Source organism: Rhinolophus hipposideros (genome assembly GCF_964194185.1).
Source record: "Rhinolophus hipposideros genome assembly, chromosome: 7".
NCBI lineage: Eukaryota > Metazoa > Chordata > Mammalia > Chiroptera > Rhinolophidae > Rhinolophus > Rhinolophus hipposideros.
In genome coordinates, this window is record NC_138053.1 from 84,342,626 (window position 1) to 84,365,716 (window position 23,091).

Here is a 23,091-nt window from a genome sequence, read left to right on the forward strand (position 1 = left end):
ACTTTTCAGATAAAATCAAGAATCAAATGTCCCATAAAGTAATGCAAGATGCAAAAGAAGTCAATATGCCTGTAATTATAATTGTGGTATTATATGTTCATTTTACTTAATAGTGCATGCTGTTATATTTTTGTAAGTGGCCTACATCAGCAGGAACATAGTTGACTTTTGGTGTAATTTACAATTGTCAGTAAATGTATTCATTGTTCTTGATAATCTTATCCAACAATTGGTGTGTCATTTGTAGGTCAGGCCCTTAGACATAGTCACATAATAACAGTAGACTGAGGGGCAAAGTCTCCTTTCATCAGGGTTAGAAATCTCATTTTTAAATGTACCCTTTCTGAAGCTTCCGCAAGCTTGATCAGTCTCCTCAGTTGTATCTAAACCAAGTGCTAAAATAAAGACTAAATAATTCATAGAAATAATGAATTAGTGAACAGGAACTAATTAATTATTGAAAAAATATATAATGTAGTTTATAACTTTCCACCATATTTTTTGCTATCTTTACAGGCCTCCGATTTTTGCACAACAAACTGTACTGACCAAAAACACATAAAATGCCCTTTCTTTCCTTCCAACCCTACTCTCCCCACCAGTTTCTCTAGCTAAGAAATCCCCCATTTGGGGCACTCTCTCTTCTCCGATGTGGCATTGCAGTTGTCTAAGAGCTTCTCTGTTAACTGCTACCTTTTTATAGAACGAGATGATGTGAGAAAGCAAAGGTACTGTATTGGAATGAAAGGAAGAAAAGTCTCAACTTTGAAACTACTGTTGTATTTACATGAATAACATAAAACATGACATATGTAGATAATAATATAATCATATACGTATGATCTATGCCTCCTTTGGGCTTTTTTTATTCTCTTCATTAACCCAAAAAGAAAATATGATACATGCTGAGAGTTTTCCCTTTGTTACATGTACTAGGATTTTTTCTTGCTCAGTTTCAACGTTTCTTGGGTTTTTGTTTTAGTCTTTTCTACTATAGCATATGGATAGTTTTACTGTATGAGGTTTTTTTTGTCATATTTGGAGTGATAAGAAATAAGACTCTGGTTGAACCTGAAGAGAAAGACAAAGGCCTTTGGGTGCTCACTTTAGGCCTTTCCCAAGAATGAAAAGATTTTGTAGCCTAGCATAGTTTACCACTGGAATCTCATTTTTAGAACAATGATTCAAAATAACTCAGATCAATTTTCATACAATGAATACTTTTAGCTTATACCCCCTGGGAACCTCCACAGAAAGTCATAGCTTTTAAGGTCAGCTCAATGAGTCTTCTCTTTATTTCTGTCTCTTACTGTATATTCCCAATTCACAGCATGTCATTTTAACAAGACTTACTTGTTAGTGGGTTTGGTAGTTGTAGTTTAAGGTCCCTTGATATTTTTGATTGTAGTGATCACTTTCATTTCAGTTGCCTCTAAACAATGTTTCTTCGTTTTTGCATCTTTTCAAATCATTCTGTTACCTATGCTGAGATTTATTTTTCTTGTGTTCTTAAACCTTCAGTTCCCAGTTTATCATTTGATGCCTGTAGCTTAACAATCTCAATTCCATCCTTTGAAAAGAAAAAAATAATAATAATAATGGCAATATTATGCTGTTCCAGTAGGTGTTAGATAATGGAAATTGGAAAGTAAATGTGATATTTTGTAATGATGAGTAGTATATAAATGCTACAGACTAAAATGGCATTAAAGGTATGAATACTTCCCAGAACTTAGCTGTTTTCTCAGAGAACCTTATTTCAGGCCCACTGACATCGGAGTATTGCTTTACTAGACCAATGACCTACCTCTTAGATACCCTAAAACATGTGCAAATGACCAGCTCCCCATTACTTAGTAGTACTTGGTTCTTAGGGAAACGAGGGTTGCCAGGATGGAGATAGGACTGGAAATGGTTAATTGTCAAGACCAGCAGATAGATTTTAAAAATAGCGTTTTTTTAAAGAAACTGAAAACAAAATGACATCCTGAAAAGTCATTTATAGATAATGAGCAAGAACAAGAAAAAAAAAACTTGATATTAAACATTGAGGTGATCAGAGAGCTCCTAAATTTTGCTGGGTTTTGTATCTTTCTAACATGAATGCCAGCCTCTACTAGTGTATAATAAATATATTGCATTTAAAGGGTCAGACACAAAGTCACTATTAAGTGTCAATATTTGATTATTCAAAATTTTCCTAATTTTAATTTGTACTAGTATCTATCACTCCTCATCCTGCTGGCTTAGATGATATGCATACATTACACAATAACCTGCCCATACCACTTTCCTTCAAAACAATATAATTTAACTGAAGGAAATGAAACTCCATCAGTAAGCATCACATAGATACTAGATCTCTGTCAGTATTACTAAAGCAAATATGAACTGCACTTGCTATAATGATTTAATCCCTTTACCAATATGGTGAGTCTCTTAGTTGCTGTATCAATTGCTTTGCAAACAGTGAAGGGATTACTTATTATATAAATTTTCCTGGTGTGTCAATTTTCCAAATTAGGTGCAAATCTTAACAAATTGGGTACAAATATTGAAAGCATAACATTTTTCTCACTTTACAAATGTTATAGTCATGACAAAACAATGATTTTTGAAAATATAAATGAGTGTAATTCAAAAATAATTTCTAGGAGAAGGATCTACCAAACAATCTACCAAATAGATATATAATATGGAATATTTTTTTCAAGTAGTGCCATATTTTTGTTCATTTAATTAGGTATAAAATTATTTTCAATACAATTTATCTCTTTTCAAAAATCCAACCTGCTTACATAGCTCGTATTCATGTATAAGCAAAGTTAAATTTAGCAGCAATTCAGGTTAATCACAAGCAATTATATCATGCATCTTCCTCCATACTTGTAAATATCTAAAATGACATATTCTAAATCTGTTATTGAAAAATATACATTTAAAATTATATTTTCAGGTTGTTTTAAAAAGTTTGTTAATAGAAAAGTCTGTTATTCACAAATGATCACATGACAACTTTTTTCAATCATTTTCTGAACGAATGCCATTTTTCTACCTTCTTAATGATTTAATATTCCCCATCTTTATTTTCATTATGCTGTGTATCTGTGCCTCTCCTTTGGCTGGTCACAAACTGCACAAATTGCAATCTGTATCTCTAAACAAGAATTTATTGAGTGCTTTCAATATCCAACCAAATATTTACTTTTCTAGGGAATATGAACGGTTGAAGGAAATATGACTTCTCCAGTTCTCTCTAGAAGCAGACAAACAAATCCTTGCAGATATTCATCTACATCTTTTGCTTTTAAATGACTCACAGCATAGCAGCTCTCTGCTATAACATAATATGCAACGGTGGCACTATTGATATACCATCTTTGTTGTGGGCTTGTTCTGTGCACCTGGAAAGTTTATCTGCATCCCTGGTTTCTACCCAACAGATGCAAATAGCACCTTTTTCTGCACAATTCGGAAACAATAAAAAAGGTCTCCTAACATTGTTGAATGTTCTCTGAGAAGAAGAATTGACCCCATTTAAGAACCACAGTTCTGTAACATGTCTTGTTCAATGTCAAAACCCTCTTAACTCACCAAATTTGTGGCTGTTCTCTAGGGAGCCACACATTTTCCACCATGTTAAGTTGCAGGCTTATCAAGAGAGAACGAGTTTCTTTTCTCAAATCTGTTAAATCACTGCTGTTTCCATCTCTATTAATGAAATAAATTAGCATATGAAATATTACGAAAAAAAGAATTTCTCTTAAGAAAATTGATTGCTTTGGAAACAATGGTAAGTCAGAGTAATTAATGTCAACGTAGTATGAGACAAATGTAAGATACAATTGATGAAAGATTATAAAACTTTTGAAAGCTGATGAGACTAAAATATTTCGAAAATATGGCAAAATTATCTCAGTATTTTGGGAAAATAAAAATGGTTACTGAAAAGTCTTCTGAGTGTACAAGAAAGACAACATGGACCTCCACTGAGTGTAGTCCCCAGTACTCAAAACAAAGTTTTTGACCAACATCAAGAATGTGAAATGTTTGTATACATTTATAAGAGAAATTAAATGTTCACATTTTTATTAGGAACTATACACTTAAATCATGGTTTTATTTTAACACCCTTACTATACTTCTTGATAAAAACACTTGAAAAATGAATAAAATAAAATGGGTGAATGAGTGGAAAATTAGATCTTACTATGAAAACAAAAAACGATCAGGGCCTTTATTTATTTATCCATTTATTTGTTTGTTTGTTTATTTATTTATTTATTTATTTATTTATTTATTTATAAATTTTAGTTTTATTTTTAAAATGTTTTTTATTATATTCATTGGGGTGTCATTAGTTAGTGAAATTATATAGGTTTCAAGTGTATAATTCTATAATACATCATCTATATATTGCATTGTGTTCACTACCCAAAGCCGATTCTCCTTCTATCACCATATATTTGATTCCCTTTACTCTCTTCTACCATCCCCTTCCCCCCTTACCCACTGACAACCACAAAACTGTTATCAGGACCTTATATATTTTCTCTCCAGAGGAGGCAGAACCCCAGTTCAGTTTTGTTTTTTACTTTTGTATATTCTTCATTTACAAATTCAATGTACCGTAAGTCTTGAAAATGGAAATTAAAATGTATGTAAAATATCTACCCCTGTGCCTTCATGACTTCATTCCCATGCATGTGTATTCTTTGAGACATTATATTATACATACATGCATAAATACACAAGTTTCTCAATCTCACATTTTTCTCTCTCTTTTTCAGTAGTGTGTGTATAAGTATCAATATACACTGTGGTATATTTCTTTGTACATATAGGTTTCTATGTATGTATATGTACTCTGTTAGATAACACAGTGCATTTCTCATTTATATACTTACAATATATAAATTTATATTACAAAATGCAGTGTATATAAGAGTATACATATATAACATATTACATATATTATGAAAAGGCATGGAATTGACAAGTTACCCTACTACTATATATTAACAATTCTAATATTATATATACTTATAAATACTAAACATAATATATTAATATAGTAATTATAGATGATATATAACTAATTAACAATTATTATGTAACATATGTATCTATATTATGTGGATACTGTATATTTAACCTCCCTCCTCCTATTAAGACATTCTTAAGTTACACTGCTCACTTTACAAACAATTCTGAAATGTTTATCCTAGTGCATAGCTGGATTACTTCTGTTGGAGTGATCCCTAGAATGGGGATTATCACAAGAGTCTTCAGGCTGCCTATCTGCCTTTTTATACTCCTATTGTCAAATGTATTTTTTTTAACTTCTCCTTAAATGCTTGGCTTCAAGTAGTAGTTTCACACAGTGGCAGAAATACAGTCCTAGCCTATGAAGGAAGGGGACCATGGAATGGAATCACAGCATTAGGGGAGCCTCATCGTCTCCTGTTCCTCTTTTTCCACTAGTCTGTCAATATTACTTAAAAAGGTGACAAAACATGCAGATATCAGCGACAGCCCTCTCTCTCCCAAAAGCAAGTCTGGCCTGTCAGCTGCAAAGGTCACATTCCATTTCTGTCTGCATGTTCAGTTCCCTCTGAGGTCTCGCATTTCACCAATCTAACAAACAAATAAAAAGCCACACTCAGATTAAACAGTTCCCAGTGCTGCAGTCCCACTTGGTGGCCTTGCTCTCCGAGAAGCACATTGTATTTGACGGATGCCTTGGACCACTTCCAAGAATCTTCTGATATTTCTGCCTCCGGGGAACAACCACCACTTGTAAAGAATGTAAAGAAGCTGCCTCGCTTCACCCTGCCCTGCTCATGTGTGCCTTTTAATTAGCCCAGGGTCACACACTCTGTTAGACAGCACAGTGCATTTCTCACATTATGAGATGTAAAATCCCAAATTGTCAAATAAGGGAACTAATGATCTTTGCACTAAACAGGCTGGCATATTTGTTTTGAGAATGATATACCGGTAACCTGTTAGGGTTATTTTAAAGCCTTCATCTTTCTCCTCAGCAGCTTGAATATAACAGTATCAATGCTAGATGGTCTTATTTTAGTTTTATTCCTATCAAACCAAGAGCAAAGGTTAATTCTTTTTTTTGTGCCTTTGTGCTTTGGTAAGTGAACATACTGAATATTAAATGAATAAAAATGACTAACCACTGCATTTATTTATATATTTAGAGAAAGTTATCATGAGAACAAATATTATCGCTTTTCTTTTAATAGAACCATTGGTAACACTGGGTAAAATGAAAGCATATGATAATGCAATGTTTTTCCTTCATGCTAATTATGTTGTAGCTTTTTGTCTAAGTATATATTTGGCTGTAGCAGCAATCTATATTGTAGTAGGTGTCCTGTGTTGAAATTCTGTTATGATGGCCCTGAAAAGGATACAACCTCATTAGTCATACAATTCAATGTAAAAATATCAATGAAGAACTCCCTGGTCATAGCTAGCTACTAAAAGGACAAGTAACAGTGAGTCAAGATTTGGGGGTGGAAGAGAGATTATAAAGAAATTTAGAGGTAGTCACCTCCTATTTTTAAACTGATGACCTACTCGGGGATTTTACAAATTTGGGAACTCTTATTACCAATAACACATCTGTGTACCCAACTTTGTGAAACACTGCCATGACAATCCAGTGTGGTCAGTTTGGGTGATTAATTGGTAAACATAAGCATATATAAGACTATAATGTCTTACTAGTACTTCATTCAATATGATCACCTCTACAATAAAAGCAGATTGTGTGTCTGTGTGTGTGTATAATTAAAAACTGGAAACATGATATAATGTTTCATTCTCTTAGATGATGACCAAGATGGCTTCCTCAGCCTGACTAAACTTTAGACAGGCTTCTTTCTATTTCTTAAGTCCCATACTTCCATTTTCTTAGAGACTTCAATCTGGAAAACTTGCCATTGTAAATGTCCTCTCCGTTCAAGATGTAAATATTCTGCAACCTAGAAATGTCTTCCTATCAGACTTGGGGGCCGCCCCTCTGAAATGCAATCATCCTTCTCCAGGTCTCCATGGGAAGGAGGAGCCTAAATGTTATTAGGGAAGTTTAGCAAACAGGGATGGATGGCCTAATCAGTTTGCCATCCCCCAAACAAGTTCTGTAATTATTTTCCATTAGTTCACAAGTGATTAAAAATAATGTTGACTCCTATTAGAGTAGTCTTGAATGAAATCTTCTTTGCTGTTCATAACAAGTGCCAGGTGCAACTTTTATTATATACTAAGTAACAGACCTCCCATTTGTTCTGTGGAACCCCCTATCATAACTAAGGACCGATTCTTAATTACTGTTTCTAACAATGGGTGCCTTTTATATTTGACAATTCATTTAAAAACGCGTAAGGTTTCTAACTGGCAGGACCTGAAAATAGAAAATCCATACTCCTGTATACCATGAGGAATATGTCTTCTGTGTAAAATGTAAATTCTTCTCTTCCAGCTGTTATGTGCTATTCACTCATGAGGAAGTTGACTGTAATCAGTCCATAGTCTTTGAATATGAAATTCTATAATATGAAATTCATAATATGAAATTCTATAATATGAAATTCATAATATGAAAGTCTTTGAATTTGAATATGAAATAAACATATTCTAGATTAGATAATCACCACAGTTTTCTTTAATGTTAAGATACTTGAGATACAAATTATGAAACAGACTGGGTATAAAATTGTATTCACGTTTCATTAAGTTGTTGCTATTCATAAGGTCAATAGAGTTGAAAATATAAACAGTATGAGCATTTTTGAGAGTTCAAGATAACAGATATTATTGTTCAACACATTCAACCAATTGATACTAAATTGATGAATTTGAATTCAATTTAAATAAGTATACCTAAATCCTCACATAATTATTCATAATGTAAGTGATTGTGTTTTACTTGTCTTCAAATATTATTCCAAGGAATCTAAAAAAAAAAATAATCTAAAACACATTCAAGTATAGGTCCATTTACATGATTGTGCAAGGTTAAAATTTAATACTGTTGTATGACAAAAACCATAAGTTAGATAATTCTGTGTTCAATATGATAAGTAAGACTACTTTTAATGAGTGTTACATGATCTCTGACTACATAGTACTATTCCTAGTAATTTAGCAATAGCACATAATTGAGTATACGAGTAAAGATTTAGCTATAAGACAAGGGTTCAATATGCTTTCTGTATTGTAGTTTGTAAGTAGAAGAATATAAGGTATATATCTGATGTGAGTTGTTAACTCAAATAAGTTGTCTAGGTTTCATAGAATAAACAGTTCAGGAGCTACAGTTTCTGTTGCAAATTTGCATGTACTGCATATGATACATTCATGGAAAAATTGAATTTCAAAGGTTTTTAAAAATATGTGGCATTTGGCTTCATGTCTTTATGTATTCACCTGTAGTCTTTTTCTAGACTACATCAACAGGTCTCAACATAGATGTAGACAAGATAAAGATATGCTCCAAAATATCAAGCTACCTCTGCTGGTGGACCATGTATAATATATAGCTTGCCATTTCAGCCTAGTTGATTTCTTTTACATATTTTATAATAGTCATCTAGATAATTGTTACTAATAAAATCAACCAAAGTCTTAAATGACTAAGTTACCATTTCTGTGGAATATTCTTGAATGATAAATTTAAATACGTACATTTTTTTTCTTCCGTTTCTCCTTAAATAACTGTTAAGAGTTCAATCCAGCCCAATTTTGTCTTACAGTAATTTATAGTGGTTACTTCCCCACCAATTTGCCACTTTCATTTAACAGCTTTAGTGATTTTCCATTGTATCAATAGACAGCTTGCTTAATAAAGGCATAAGGAAACATGCCTGTGATACAGGAGTAGAAGTCAAAAAGTTAAGGGTTATTTTCTATGTTGTTTAGGCAAAACTTGTGACATTGTTAAATAGGCTAAGCAGTAATTAAAATCAAACATGATAAATAATTGTTAAATTGGGGTTAGTTACTTAATTATACAGAACTGTGAGTTACCATAATAAAACAAATAAGAAAAAAATATTTCTGGATAAAGGACTAAACAACATAGAAGGTGCAAAACAACATAGCTCATAAAATAAGACAAAAGATCTTAGGAATTCAACATGAACATGTTTTTCATTCTCATTGTCTTCCTACCTCAATCCATGAAGCAAATTTCCTTTGCATTAATTTCAAATTAACCCTTTGAATTGAACTTCCTTTCTCAAAATTATTTAGTCACTTTCTATTACCAATAGGCTGAAAAACAACCGTGAATTCTAGAATTTATGATGCTTAGTAATTTGGCCACAGCCTATGTTTCTAATTCTAATCACCAATACCAATCAACTAGTAAGAAATTGTTATAGCATGTAACATTAAACCATCATTCCTACTTCTATGGTACTTCTCCATCTCTAAATCTCATACTTCAAGAAGGCTGATCTGGATTGTCCAGTTTCCAGAAATTTGAAAATGACCATAGTTTTACTGGAAAGAGTTTTTAAAGCCATTAAATGTTTGAAAGCGTTTATATGTGGCACGTTTCCCTTTTCTCCCAAGGTCCTACATAAGACTTGCTTAAAGGTAAGCAGGAGTCCATTGTCTAAATACCTACACTCAGGACAGGACATATGTCTATACTAGTTATAAGTTAAATGTGGAAATAAGTGTTCATGCACTGATTTGTACTTTAAGTGAGCTCTTTGCTCAGGTTCTAGAAAATGACATAGCAAGTCAGGTGGAAAAAATGGAGAGGAAGTAACTCTTCTGGGTTTCTTTGATTCACGGTCAAAATTCATCATTGCTTTACCTAAAAGGGCCCCTCCCAATTGAATCAAACTTCTACACCAGCATTTTTAAATAAAGTCTTACGTAGTGGTAAATATTCTGGGGGAGTTAGGGCTTTCTTATTTTGTTTCCTTTGTGTAAAATACCTCAAAAATGTTATATAGAGTAATGGCAGGTCAAAAGTCCTGTATAATACCTTGGAGATACTGTGCTTTAATCACACCACACCAAGTCACATTACTGGAAGCATCTAAACTTTTCTCTACATAACCTTTTGTGTTCTGACGTCCAGAGTATATGTATATTTATCTGTAGCTCCAGATGAATACATTGTTATCAAGAGAACCTTAATATGAAAACAAAAGACTACAGCAATGGGAACATATTTGATTTGAGTGAGATTTTTTTTCAGTAGTTACATCATATAATTTCTCTGGATTTCTACAGTCTCCACACAGTTCTCTCTTACTTGTTGATAACTATTCTTTCAAATTTTCCTTTCATGAGGAATTGCAAGTGTATGAAAGCGATAAAGCATTCATGCAAGAACATTTTCAAACTGGAGGTCTATCTCAATAGCTTGACTAAAAATAGAACAATAGGATGTTCCTCACTAATCATTAAGCTTAGGTATTTTTCTCTCTATAGTCCATGTTTTGGCATTAGAAAAAGATATGTTCTGGCATATGTGTGTATAAGTGAATCAGTTTTCCTATCATCGTTCATTTAAAACTTGGAGATACATTCCTGCAGGAAGGAGAACCCTGAAATGTACAATGAAGTATACTCTATACAGATTGTAATGATATGTTATACAATTATACCCTTTTGGCATTTTAACATGTGCATAGATATACACCATTTCATGAACTTATTCATTTAATGAAAACCCATATATCGAGCGTGTAAACCTATAGTCTTTTTATCTCTCCCATGATTAGTGTTTCTCTTACTCATATATGTGAAGGCTTACATTCACACTATCAATTTTTTTTTCTGTTATTGTTCTTTCTCCTTTATTTGGGTATTTAAAGTACCTTATATAACCAGGCAGGTAAAGCACAGTTTATAAATATTCTCACTAAGTTTCACTCTCAAAATCATGATATTATTCTACCTTAAATATTTTTAAGGAGAGAACATTATTGAGTATAAATGATTGTCAATGAAAATGGAAAGCAGTGTTGCTTACAGGTATCGGATAAGAAACAGTCTTCAGACTGGTGAGTAAAGATCAGAATGTGGAGTCCTCAGGCATGATCATATTCCTGATTGACAAGGACAGAGCCCAAGTGCTGTCTAGGCAAGTGGGGTGGAGACGTGGCATAATCCAGGGTGGAAAGCCCATGTTGAACTGCTGTGTAGCTGTACTTACCCTCCAGCTACTTCAGCTTTTAGTCCATTAATAGCAGCACATGTTTCTAAACTCCAGTGGCTAGCTGTCATCCTTCCAGGATGATTCCTATTGCTCAAAGTAAGTTATAGCAGCCTAGAGATTGCTAGGTGTTCGTCAGAGACAGGTACATGGCACTATGGTTGCACACGGACTCACAACAAAAGGGAAACCCACAGAGGAGGAGGGATCAAGAGTGACAACCTTGCATAGCAGAGAGAACTTGGAGATACAAAAAGTCACCCAAAAACTTTTAAACAATTGAAGAGAAACTATATTAAGTAACCCTGAAATAGTCAAAACACATGTTAAACTTTTATATCACTACATATGAGAAGAGCTGGAATTCAAATCATCCAATAGCCAGAACTACACTGTCACTAATACCTGAGGGTAGATATCCATCCTGGTGCTGCAGTATGGGCCAGGAGACCTTTCTGTATCCACCATCAACAATGTGGCTGCTCATCTGTGGGGCGGTATGGAGATACCAGGGGATACTTAGTGGAAAGAGGGCAGAGGCAAGATTAGTGGACTTGGGAACTGGAAGCAGTAACTATTTACCAAAAGGAAGAAAGTACATACTTCAGTATTTTAAATGCCAGTATAGATATAGTCTTGCTTGCTAGCTGAATATCAGTGTTGCATAAAGGATTTTTTTTTAATAATATGTCGTACTGTTCCATGAAGATCTAAAATTGAATCTTAGCTGACTGAATGTGTTTGGTTACCTCTTGCTCTCAGGGCATTTTGGATTCTTAGAAAAGAGTTATTTTAGAAAACCATTAAATATATTCAGGAACTGTCTTCTCTACTGAATGGTGCAGCAAGAGTAAAAAGGCTACAAACTTCAAGGAGATTAAACCCCCGCAGCAAGTTAACATTTTTCTCTGTTCCATGACCCCCCCTTTTTTTTTTCAATGCATATTCTGCTCAGATTTACTTAGACCAATGGTTTATATGCATAAAACATATGTTCTATCAATGGTTAGTTTAATATCCTAACCACTGTTTTACAGACAATATTTAATAGCAAAGGTAAAAGTAATAATGTTTTCAATAGCAGAAAGTCCCCTAGTATCGGTATGTATTTACTTTAGAGAGATCAAATGTTTTATATCCCTCTGCCTTTCCTAGTTAGTTGTGTTTCTAGAGCATAGTTAGTTCTATTGAAGTAAATGGTGCTAAATTTGTTTAACAGAGATATTTATGACATGCTTCCAAAAATATGCACTTATTGGTAATTTATCTGTTGACCAGATAGGACAAACTTCCATTTAGTTTATAACATACATGAGTAGTCTATGTCATTTTAAATGAATACACAGTCACATCAAATTGAGGCATATCTGCTCTTCAACTGAGAGTTACTACTAAAAATCTTCAAATAATATAGAGTTCACGAACATGCACAGTTATATTTTACCAAAAATAATTTTAAGGTTTTGATGTATCATGCTTTATGTGCATGACTACCATATATATACATATGCATGTATATATGTATATGTATATATATACGTATATATATATATATATATATACACACGATGTCAAAAATGTATACACATTTTAAGAATGAAAAACTGTATTAAAATTGTAATACTCAATATATACCGATAACAAAAGAAGACTACAAGTCATGTTTGACTTCTGTAGTTAAAAGCGGTGCTCAAAGGGTTACTATCAGTGTCCGATACTTCTGATCACAAACTGCTGCTTATGGAGCATTGAAGAAAAGGTCCACTTGTAGAGATTTTTATGGGCACCCACGGTGTGTGTGTGCATGTGTGTGCACACACATGCACATACACAGACATTTATACATATGCATTATAGTGTTCTCATTGTTTTTACTTAATATTTCATCAATATTACAAATTCCAGGTAATTAGTATTTTCATAATTATATATATTTTTAAAGAATCACACATGAACTCTTCACAGGTAACCCATTTTGTCTGATATTTGGATTTTTTCCAAACATTTTGAAGCTGGAATGAATTTAATTATTCATACAGTTTTCCTTTTGATATTTATTTGATTTCTTTCATGATTGATTACCAGACATAGAATTATTGGGTTTATGGACATTTTTGTAACTTGTTGAATATTCTAACAAAATAAATCAAGTTGTTTTAGAAACAAAAGTCAGAATAAGTATAATCAGACTGCATCTGTTCATTGTGAAAAGCTAAAATGGTCTATGTGAAGTCATTTAGAGAAGCGTCAATTTTATATTCCACCATCAACTTCTAAGACTTAACCACAATTAACACGTGAAGTATAAGAGTTTCATTCTATCATTCATTTTAAAAGCTCTCTTTTTCTATACTTAGGTATATATGTAGGTAGAAGACGATAGGTAGATGATAGATAGAAGATAGATGGATAGATGGATAGATGGATAGATGGATAGATGGATGGATGGATGGATGGATGGATGGATAGATGGATAGATGGATAGATGATAGATAGATAGATAGATAGATAGATAAATAGATAGATAGATAGATAGATGATAGATAGATAGATAGATAGATAGATAGATAGATAGATAGATAACTTTGAATTAATTATTTTGGAACTTACTTTTGTCACTTAATGTATTTCCAAAAATGTTCACACGTATTTCCAAATTGTTTCCAAAAGTTATGTACTCACTTTTATTACTACCAACATGTTAAACTGAACAGATACATGCATCATATCAGGTGAAAGTGTGAAATCGCTACATAATGTATGAAACCTTTTCAAGAGAAATAAATTCAAAAATCCTAAGAACACTCTGGGCTTAAAAGTATCTTAAACCCAGAGAAATTATCTAGCAAGCTGAAACATTTCAAGACAGAATATGCACCCTCAAAGCTAAGGATATTTAAATGTTATGCCTAAATGAAGATGGAAGTATGGTCTCTGTGAGGCAGCGACAGTAGCAGACTCCTAGATACTTGTATGTTCTATCTACGGTGTGGCTTTTCTTTGGCATGGGGATTCTCCCAGGAGGAGAATAAAGGCCAACCCATATACCATAAGAGCATAAAATTCAAATGCACTTTCAACGTGGAGGATGAAAATTTAGAATGAGGTTAAAAACTTAGAACCAGGTTAAAACTTTAGAACCAGAAGAACCTGGGGATCTTGGCCACACACAGAAAATTAACACTCTTCTTATAGAAATTATTTATAATGGAGACACAGAGAGGAGAATAATTTCTTGCTTTAAATGTGGTTATGAACAAAAATTATAGCCATCAAAGATTATTGAAGGGTTTCCATACACACACACACACACACACACACACACACACACACACACACACACACACACTAGTACAGAAGGTTTATAACCTGCAAAAATTTAAATTAAAAATATAGCGAAATGATGACCGATGATAAAATGTATGTTTTGTATAATAAAAGATAAAAAAAGAATCATGAACCATGAAAAAAATATTAAACAAGAGAAGCATATTTTGGGGAAAAAAGGTATCAACAGAAGTAAAATGTACTTATTGATTTGAATCTTGTTCATTTATTACTTACTACTTTTTTAAATGATGAGTAGCATTCTTAATTTGAATGAGGACATATGTATCAATCTTTCCCTTTATGCTAGTGTTCTTTATCTTGTTTAAGTAATCCATCCTTACTCCAAAGTCATGCAGATATTCTACCATGTTACCTTCTAGAAGTACTTATGTTTTATTTCGTATGCTTGAATTTATTTTTTTTTGTTTATAGAATAACGTAATGGCCAAGTTTCACTTCTTTATAGAATTCAAAGGACTAAGCACTACTTATTGAAAATCATATGTTTTTCAACTGTTCTTTGTCATAAGTCAAATGCTGATGTTGTAGAAATCGGTTTCTGGGACTCTTTTCTGTTGTGTTCTGACAATATCATAGAGCAGAAGGGTATTTGTAGCATATACTTGTATAAGCCATAACTGTCTCATATCTAGAAGGTATAAAGAATACCTATAAATTAATTAGAGAAGGCATAAAACTCAATAGGTTTAGACAAGTGCCTCAAAGGAGGATTTACAAGTTGCTAGTAAACATATGAAAGGATTCTTGATTATGTTAATCACCTGGGATATAAAATAAGAATTCAGGGGTATGTGTTAGCTTGGTTGGTTAGAGCGTGGGGCTGATAACACCAGGTTTGCAGGTTTGATCCCTGCATGGACCACTGTGAGCTGTGTCCTCCTTAAAAAAAGTAAAATAAAGTAAAATAAAATAATAAGAAGAAGAAGACTTCAGGGATATGAGTATAGCACTACAAGTAAAGCAGACATATTAAAAATGAAATTAGACTGGCAATACCAAGTATTGGCAAGCCAAATGAAGAAATAAGAATCTTTTTAACTTGCTGGGGAAATAGTAGATGGTATAAATTATTTGGTAACACATTAAGGTTAATCTACTAAATTTGAAGATATGCATGCATATTTGCAGCAAAAGGCATTTGAAACACATCCACATCCAAAAATTGAATACAACTCATCAACATAAATAATGAGATATTTAAAAATACAATACTATAGGCAAAGTAAATGAAAACATAAATATCTGCTATACGAACATGACGAGTCTTACTATGTGTTCAAAGGTTCTTATTACATAAACATTAAAATAGGCAAAAACTAATTATGGTTGTATGGTGTTAGAAATAATGATAGTGTTAAACTTTAAAAAGAATTTAGGGGTATTGGAGAGGAGCAATCGAGGATTTCTAGGTATACCTCTAATTTTGTATTTTTCTATTTCTTAGCCTGGGTGACGTCTGCATGGTTATATATCCCTTTGGTGCACATATGGTCTGTGTATTTTTCTGTTATGTATATTTATAATTCAATCAGTTTATTTAAAGTCAATTGATGTGAGAAACTTCAGGTAAGGAATCATAGTGACATTGTAGTTTATGAATCAATTCAGGATTAAATCAACAAGAAAAAAGACAAGTCCTAAAAATTAAAAGAAAATCAAAACAAATAAATCTAACTATATATCAAATTGTTTACATAATCACACTGAAGAAGGAATTATTTCAAGTGTCTTCAAAATATTATATTCTTGCAGTATATTCTTAGCCAAATATATTTCATAATCAAATAAAACTTCAAATAAATCTTAAAGTTTATTCTGCTGTGTTCTGTTCATAGTAATAGTTATCATTACTTTGAAATATATGTATATATATACATTTTTGTGTAGAGGTAAATATAAAAATTAAGTAATTAACTAAGATTAGATTTTTGGTATAAGAGAACAAAGAAATGAAAGTTTAAACTCAAAGAAATTTTGTAAACATGCTATTATACTAAATATAAATTTGAAATAGTAATATAAATGCATTAATTTAAAAAAAATGTATCTTTCCTATCTCTGTACACCAAAATGACACTATTGACACACACGATAATCAGCCATGAGGGCCAAGACTTAAGCTTAATAGGGGCCCAATAGTAAGAAATCCTATGAATCCACTCAGGCCTAGCTACTTTGTCTGTGAATATTCAACCTGTCAGAATGGAGATAGATGCTGAGCTGTGGATACTGCATGCACTGTTGTTCCAGGAGACCAACAGGCCACCTGACAAATGAAGCAGCATTCTTGTGGGTCATTCCTCTAGTTTGCCCCAAAGAAGGCTTTACACTGTGAACCATCTTCACAAACCTTTGTCAGTTTAGCCCCTTATCTTACCGTTTAGCTTCACCAGTTGTAATAGTCCTTGCAGCCTCCTGGCAGTTAACTGCTGACCCCTGACCGCTATTACTTTGGAGTCCCATCCTCGAGCTTCATGACCGCCTCTTCTATGTCAATCCAGTTTCACTGAGGATAACTGTTGCCCTGTCTCCTCACAGTCTTGGCTAACGGTGAGTCCTAGCTCCCCCACAGAACATCTCTGATGGGCCCTCAGGCCTTCCATAATGTATCCACTTTCACGATCCCACTTCCCTTAACATCCCTTCTTCCTTCTTTTATACTATCTCCCAGGGCAGCTCAAACACCCACCCCGCTCCCCGCCACTTAGTGCTTGCAATTGCTTTTTCCAGGCTTCCAGGGGCCACTACAGGAGAAACTTTTTCCCAGTCCCTTGTGGTGTCCCCTAGGGTACAGCCTATGTCCTGGGAAAGAGTCCCCAACTCAGTCATGGTTTTCTCACTCTTACATTTTGGTCCCCTTAATCAAGAAACCTCAAGGTTCAGTCCTAGAAGTAACTATTAATACTCGCCTGGCTCCAATCTCTACACACTCACTATTTCTTGCAACTCGTTTGGTTTATAGTCTGTTTCCCATTTTAGGCCAGTGTTTTACCAGACAAGTTTTTCCAGGATTATTGCTAGCATCATCCTGGCAGTCAGTAAAGGAGGTAGGGGTAGTCTCTAAAGAAAATAACCTCTCCCCTAGTGGGCAGCATCTTCTTATTTTCTGCAGCGTCTTCCAGTTAATCCTAGGAAGGATTAACCCTTTCTAGGAAAGACCAGGTGACCTCGAAAAGCCCTGAGGCTACAGTCAATGTACAACTGGGGTGTCTTTATATGCACATGCCTGCCCCATGTGTCAGGATCCCAGGTGTTTCCCATAAGGGTCCTGACTTTCACTTAATAGTCCTGCCATAGCTGAGTGTCTAAGCGTCTCTGCAACTTTCTAAAAGATTTGCAGCCTGCTGTTCAACTTCAGTCTGCTTTTCTGCTTTAAGAGATAAGGGCCTCCTTTAAGCCCCTCTGCCCTGCATCCTTAGCTATTAACTGCTTGTCAATAGTCCTCAGTCTCTTAATAGTCCTCTAATGGCATCAATATGACTTGGCAGTAAGCAGCAACTTCTGCTGCCTTTCTAGGCACTGCCCTCCCCTGTACTCTCTGCCCCTCCTACTTTTGGAATGCCTGAATCAGCACGACTTCCCCACCACTGGAACATTTTCCAAGGCATCTGTCAGTGAAACATTTAGCAGTTGAGCCACTATCGTGTACCAGGACAAGCTGTACCCCACCTACCAACTGTACTCCACCTTTGATACATGGATTTAAGTCAGTCCCAGATTCCTCATCTTCTCACCTGCATTTTGGAACACTTCCTCTAAGAAGCAGACACATAGACTGAATTATCCATGCATGTGATTTACTAGATCAATGCCTGTTAAGGAAAATGGGGTAGGGATCACGAAAAGCTAGAAGAGCCACAAGACTGTGACGCAGATCTGACCACAGATAGAGAGAGGGAATGACAGAAAATTGAATGAAAGCATCTTAGGAAGCAAAGGAGGTCTAAGCTGGTTCAGCAACTCCATTTCTGACCCAAAGTCACCTCTCAGTTAAGTGTCATATCCCCCAGGAACAGGACTAACTTAATATCCAAGCCATGATCAGTCTTTGGCTGAAGTTTATGGGAAGTGCAGCCTCTTTGTGAACTCAGTGAGGAATTACAGATACAGTATCTGGAGACATCAGCCGACTCTACCGTCTGCAGACAGAGATGGAGAGACACTTTTTCAGAACTGCATAAGTAATTATATCTTGGTCTAGACATCTGGATGTTGCATTTAAGTAGTCAAGTGTACTTAAATTTAATTATCAGACATTGAGTAGTTTTGGTATATCATGCACTTCGTTGAACACAGATAAATGCAATGTTTATTTTTGATTACCAGTAAATTTATTTAAGGATATGTAATAATGCATTAGAGTAACATTTAAGGTATAATGGGTACTAATAAAGGCCATAATCAGATGTATTTAGTAGGTCAGGAAAAATATTCATAGATAATTACATGTAATTAAGGTAAAGATGTGTTTCCAGATTAATAATGGCTAGCTATGGGGGAAAAAAAAATAAGGGATAAGTATTTGCCTGAATAAGGTGTGAAATGGATTTTAAAAACTACACAGAATAAGAATTAGTGCAAGGCAGCAGTGTAAATAATTAATAAGAAGAATGGGGTGGGGGTTAGGCTAAGAAAAGATTTCTAACATCTCATAGGATGGAACCTATAGCCAAAGAAAGGAATAGGCACTGTATTATGTAAGTAATGTATAACACAGCAGTGTTAGCAGAAATATATGTTCATTCAGTAAGCATTTACTCTTCTATGTTTCAAACTATGTTATAGATGGCTAGAAGAGTCAGAAAATAAAGCAGACTAAACTTGACCATATAGAGTTTATATTCTAGAGGCTGAGAAAAAAAAAAAAGAAAGTAAAGAAATGTCTGTGATATGCTATTAAGTGGTAAATGATATAGGAGAAAAGATAATGTTGGAGTGAGGGAAAAGGTGGTTTTCTCTAGAGCATGGGGAAAGAGACTGATGGAAGAAGGTTTAAGAGAGATTGGGGAAAAGAGGTATTGAAGTCAGAGAGTATAAGTGATTTTAAGAAATTCTCTGTAAAAGGGATGAGACAGATGGAGAAGTAAATTCAGAAGAAAAGTATAGTCAAGGGATTTTTTTTTTTTAAGATAAAAGTAATAGCATGATAACATACAGATGAAAATGATGCCATAGTGAGGGAAAACCATTGACCTAGAAGAGCGTAGAGTGAATTAGTGGAGTTGTGTTCTGGAGTGGTTAAGAGGGGATATCTAGCACTCAATTGGAAGAGTTGTCCTAATGTATATTAACAAGCGAAAAGACAGAGTATATGGGTACAAGTGCTAGTAAGTGGGTAGAGAATTCCAAAGCTATGTTTTACCGAAGTGTTGAGAATTTATTTGTTTGGAAACAGAATTTTAGGCAAGGGGATGATTAGTAATCTAATGTAATAATCCCTGTGAGAGTATGAAAGTAGAAGTCAGAGATAAGTATTGAAAATATTACAGGAGTACCTGAGCAGAAATAAGTGACTAAGTTGATGTAGTTGAAGTAAGCATGAGAAATGTCAAAGATGACTCTCAGTGTTGGACTTCTTTGATGATAATGAAGATGACACTCCTTCTGATGGAGAACCCAGAGCGAAAGCTCTATTGTTACAGCTAATGAGTACGGTGTGCTATAGAATGACCAGCTGATATCTAGGAGTCATATTGGATCTATTTTACTGGAGTTCAGAAAAGACCACTCTGGGAGAAGGATGCAGATTGTGTATTGAAGCTCTCCTATAGAGTGAGAGGACCAAAGTATCACTGTTTAAAATGTGGAGACCTATTGAGAATGAGTTTCAAAAGCCAAAGCAAAGACAATAATAAGAGAAAGTAAGTTTGAATTAGAAATATAGTGAGAAGTGAATAAAGTCAAGGAATCTAATGAGCCCAATATGTCAATAATTAGGAACTCATTGAGAAATTCTTCCAAGCAGAGTTCATGGAGTTCTGAAGATGAAATCCTGACCAAAGTGTACTATGAAGCAAATGGGAGCAAAGGAAAAAACAATCCCCATCCAAATCACCCCTGGTTGTTATTTGGGTACCAATTGTAGCTCCATGACTGTAGAAAACCTCGAATACTGTGTAGCACAAAATCAAATGCTATCAGCTGTATTGTTTCCCAGTTGTTCCACTTGTAGTCTTTCTTTATTTGAATAAACCCAAGGCAACTGCATCCATTAAATTGTCATTGAGAGCTCATGTTTGTCAAAATTCAAAGGCATCTGGAAAATCCACCCTTAGATATGAAATAGAGGTATATGATCAGGTATCTCCCTTCTCTCTCTGCCTCTCTTTATATGAAGCTCCCCTTATTCCTTTTGTCAATTAAGACTTTATCCTATGGTACAACTTCTCAGTTGAAAACTAATTCATTACTACATTATAATTTTTATGGGTATCTAAAAGATTTTCACTCAAAAAATGGGTATAAAATCCAAGCAAAACTCTCCTGAGGATATTCACTTTGCAACAGCCTTGAACCTTCCTCTTAATCTGCATTTGGTACATGACTACTGGTATAACTCCTCTTACTTGAGTACCGACCTTACTGTTTCTTGTACTGTCTGCACTATATACAATTTATTGTCTCCATCTGTCCCTAGTTAAACAAATAGAGAGGTATCTATAACATATTGAGAGCTATATGCCTATAGGTCATGATGCCCAAATTATTTTAAAAAGTAACATTACACATTATATTTTTGTTTTTACAAAGTTTTATAGAATTTTCTAATAAAATGTACTATCATTTCACATAGTTACATTATCTTATAAAACAATATTTCCAAATATAATTACTATCGCTATTTAAATATTGTTTTTTTATCATTTAAAATTTACAACAAAGGGCCAGTAAGCTAGAAGCAAATCACATCTTGAGTACAGGATATACATGATTCAGGATGAAGATTGAATATTTATGACAAATAAATTTGATATAACAATAGTATGCATCACACACATTTTGTTTGCACTTAATGTGCAATATCCCTTTCCCTAATCTGCACAAACTCTACATTTATCAATTAATTTTAGTTGACCCTGTATGTGTGTGTTTGTTTGATGATAAAATTTTGTATCATCACAAGTTTGAAGATATTATATATGGGTATCCTCTTTAGGTTTGTACAGTTTTATGTCAGTCCAAGCATTTTAAAAATAATTATTGCTTTCCAAAAAGCAATTAAATATTGCTGTCTTGTCAGTTTTCTCTATGCCATGACCCACTTCTCTCTAAAGAGCACTGGTTACTTTAATTAGATAATGAGGCTGAATAGATTGAGGATGGGAGTGGGAGGTACTGAAATCATATATTTTAGTAGAAATAGTATCTATAAAATAATTTGTTGAGAGCAAAATAAAAATTTTACTAGCAATACATGCTATAAGAAATAGATTTCATATACTACACTGATTCAGAATATTGGAGATTTGGCTGTGAGAAATAGATATGGCATAAAATAAAATGATCACGACTTTAAGTAATTGCTTGCTAGGGCATCTGCTTAGTAGTAAATCATACCAATCTGCCTTCCAGCTGAACGAACGTATGAAATGGAGATTCGGCCACATAACAGAAAACTTGAGAAGTGTAAAACACACATGCTGTCTGTTCATAAATATGTCTAGATTGATCTTTAAATAATTAATATATTTATGCAGTAATTAATTGACTTACATCAAAAAGGAGATAGAAAAGTATACATTCATGATTACATTTGATGACTCAGAAAGTAAGTAACAAGTATTTCCCTCTATGAGAAGCTAGGTGAGGAGGGTGAGCTTATTGGTAAGGTAGTGGAAAGTGATGAAATTCACATATAAGAACTTAACTTTTCTAGGTGGTATGTGAGGTGATAATACAATTATCAGGTGTAAAATAGCTTGTGTGAGATATTTAAATATATACTACCTAAGGACATTTAAAAATGCTGTTTAAATCTTTGGGGTTTTTTGAGATAATTTGTGATTTCCAAAGTTAAAAATAAAAAAAAAAAAAACTGTCCAAATGGAAAATAAATTACTTAATCCGTTAAACTGTTAAAGAAAACATCCGCATTCAAATATCAGTATGAGCTACTAATAAATTATAGCTTAATTCCCTTTCTTTGTATTACCATATCTGATTAAATCAAATTCAAGTAATTCCTTTTATTCTGAAGTATTTATTTATCTCTTGTTCAGAGTCTCTAGTGAATGTATCTATGTTAATCTATAAGAAAGCAACACTTATCATTAAGATAGTATTTTCCTTTGGCAAATAAAAAGGCAAGTGTATATACTTAATGTTTTCTGTTTGAAATCTTAACAAAATTAAATGAGAGACTGTTACATATATAGAGAAAAGGAATTAAATATAAGAATTTTAAACATAAATTTTAAGACTGGTATTGTAGTGAATTATTCAAAATGAATAATTAATTCATTAAACTATAAGCATTTCCTCAGAAAGAGGTTATTGTTATGTTTTCTTACTTCAGTTACTTAATTTTATTTTCCATGTTT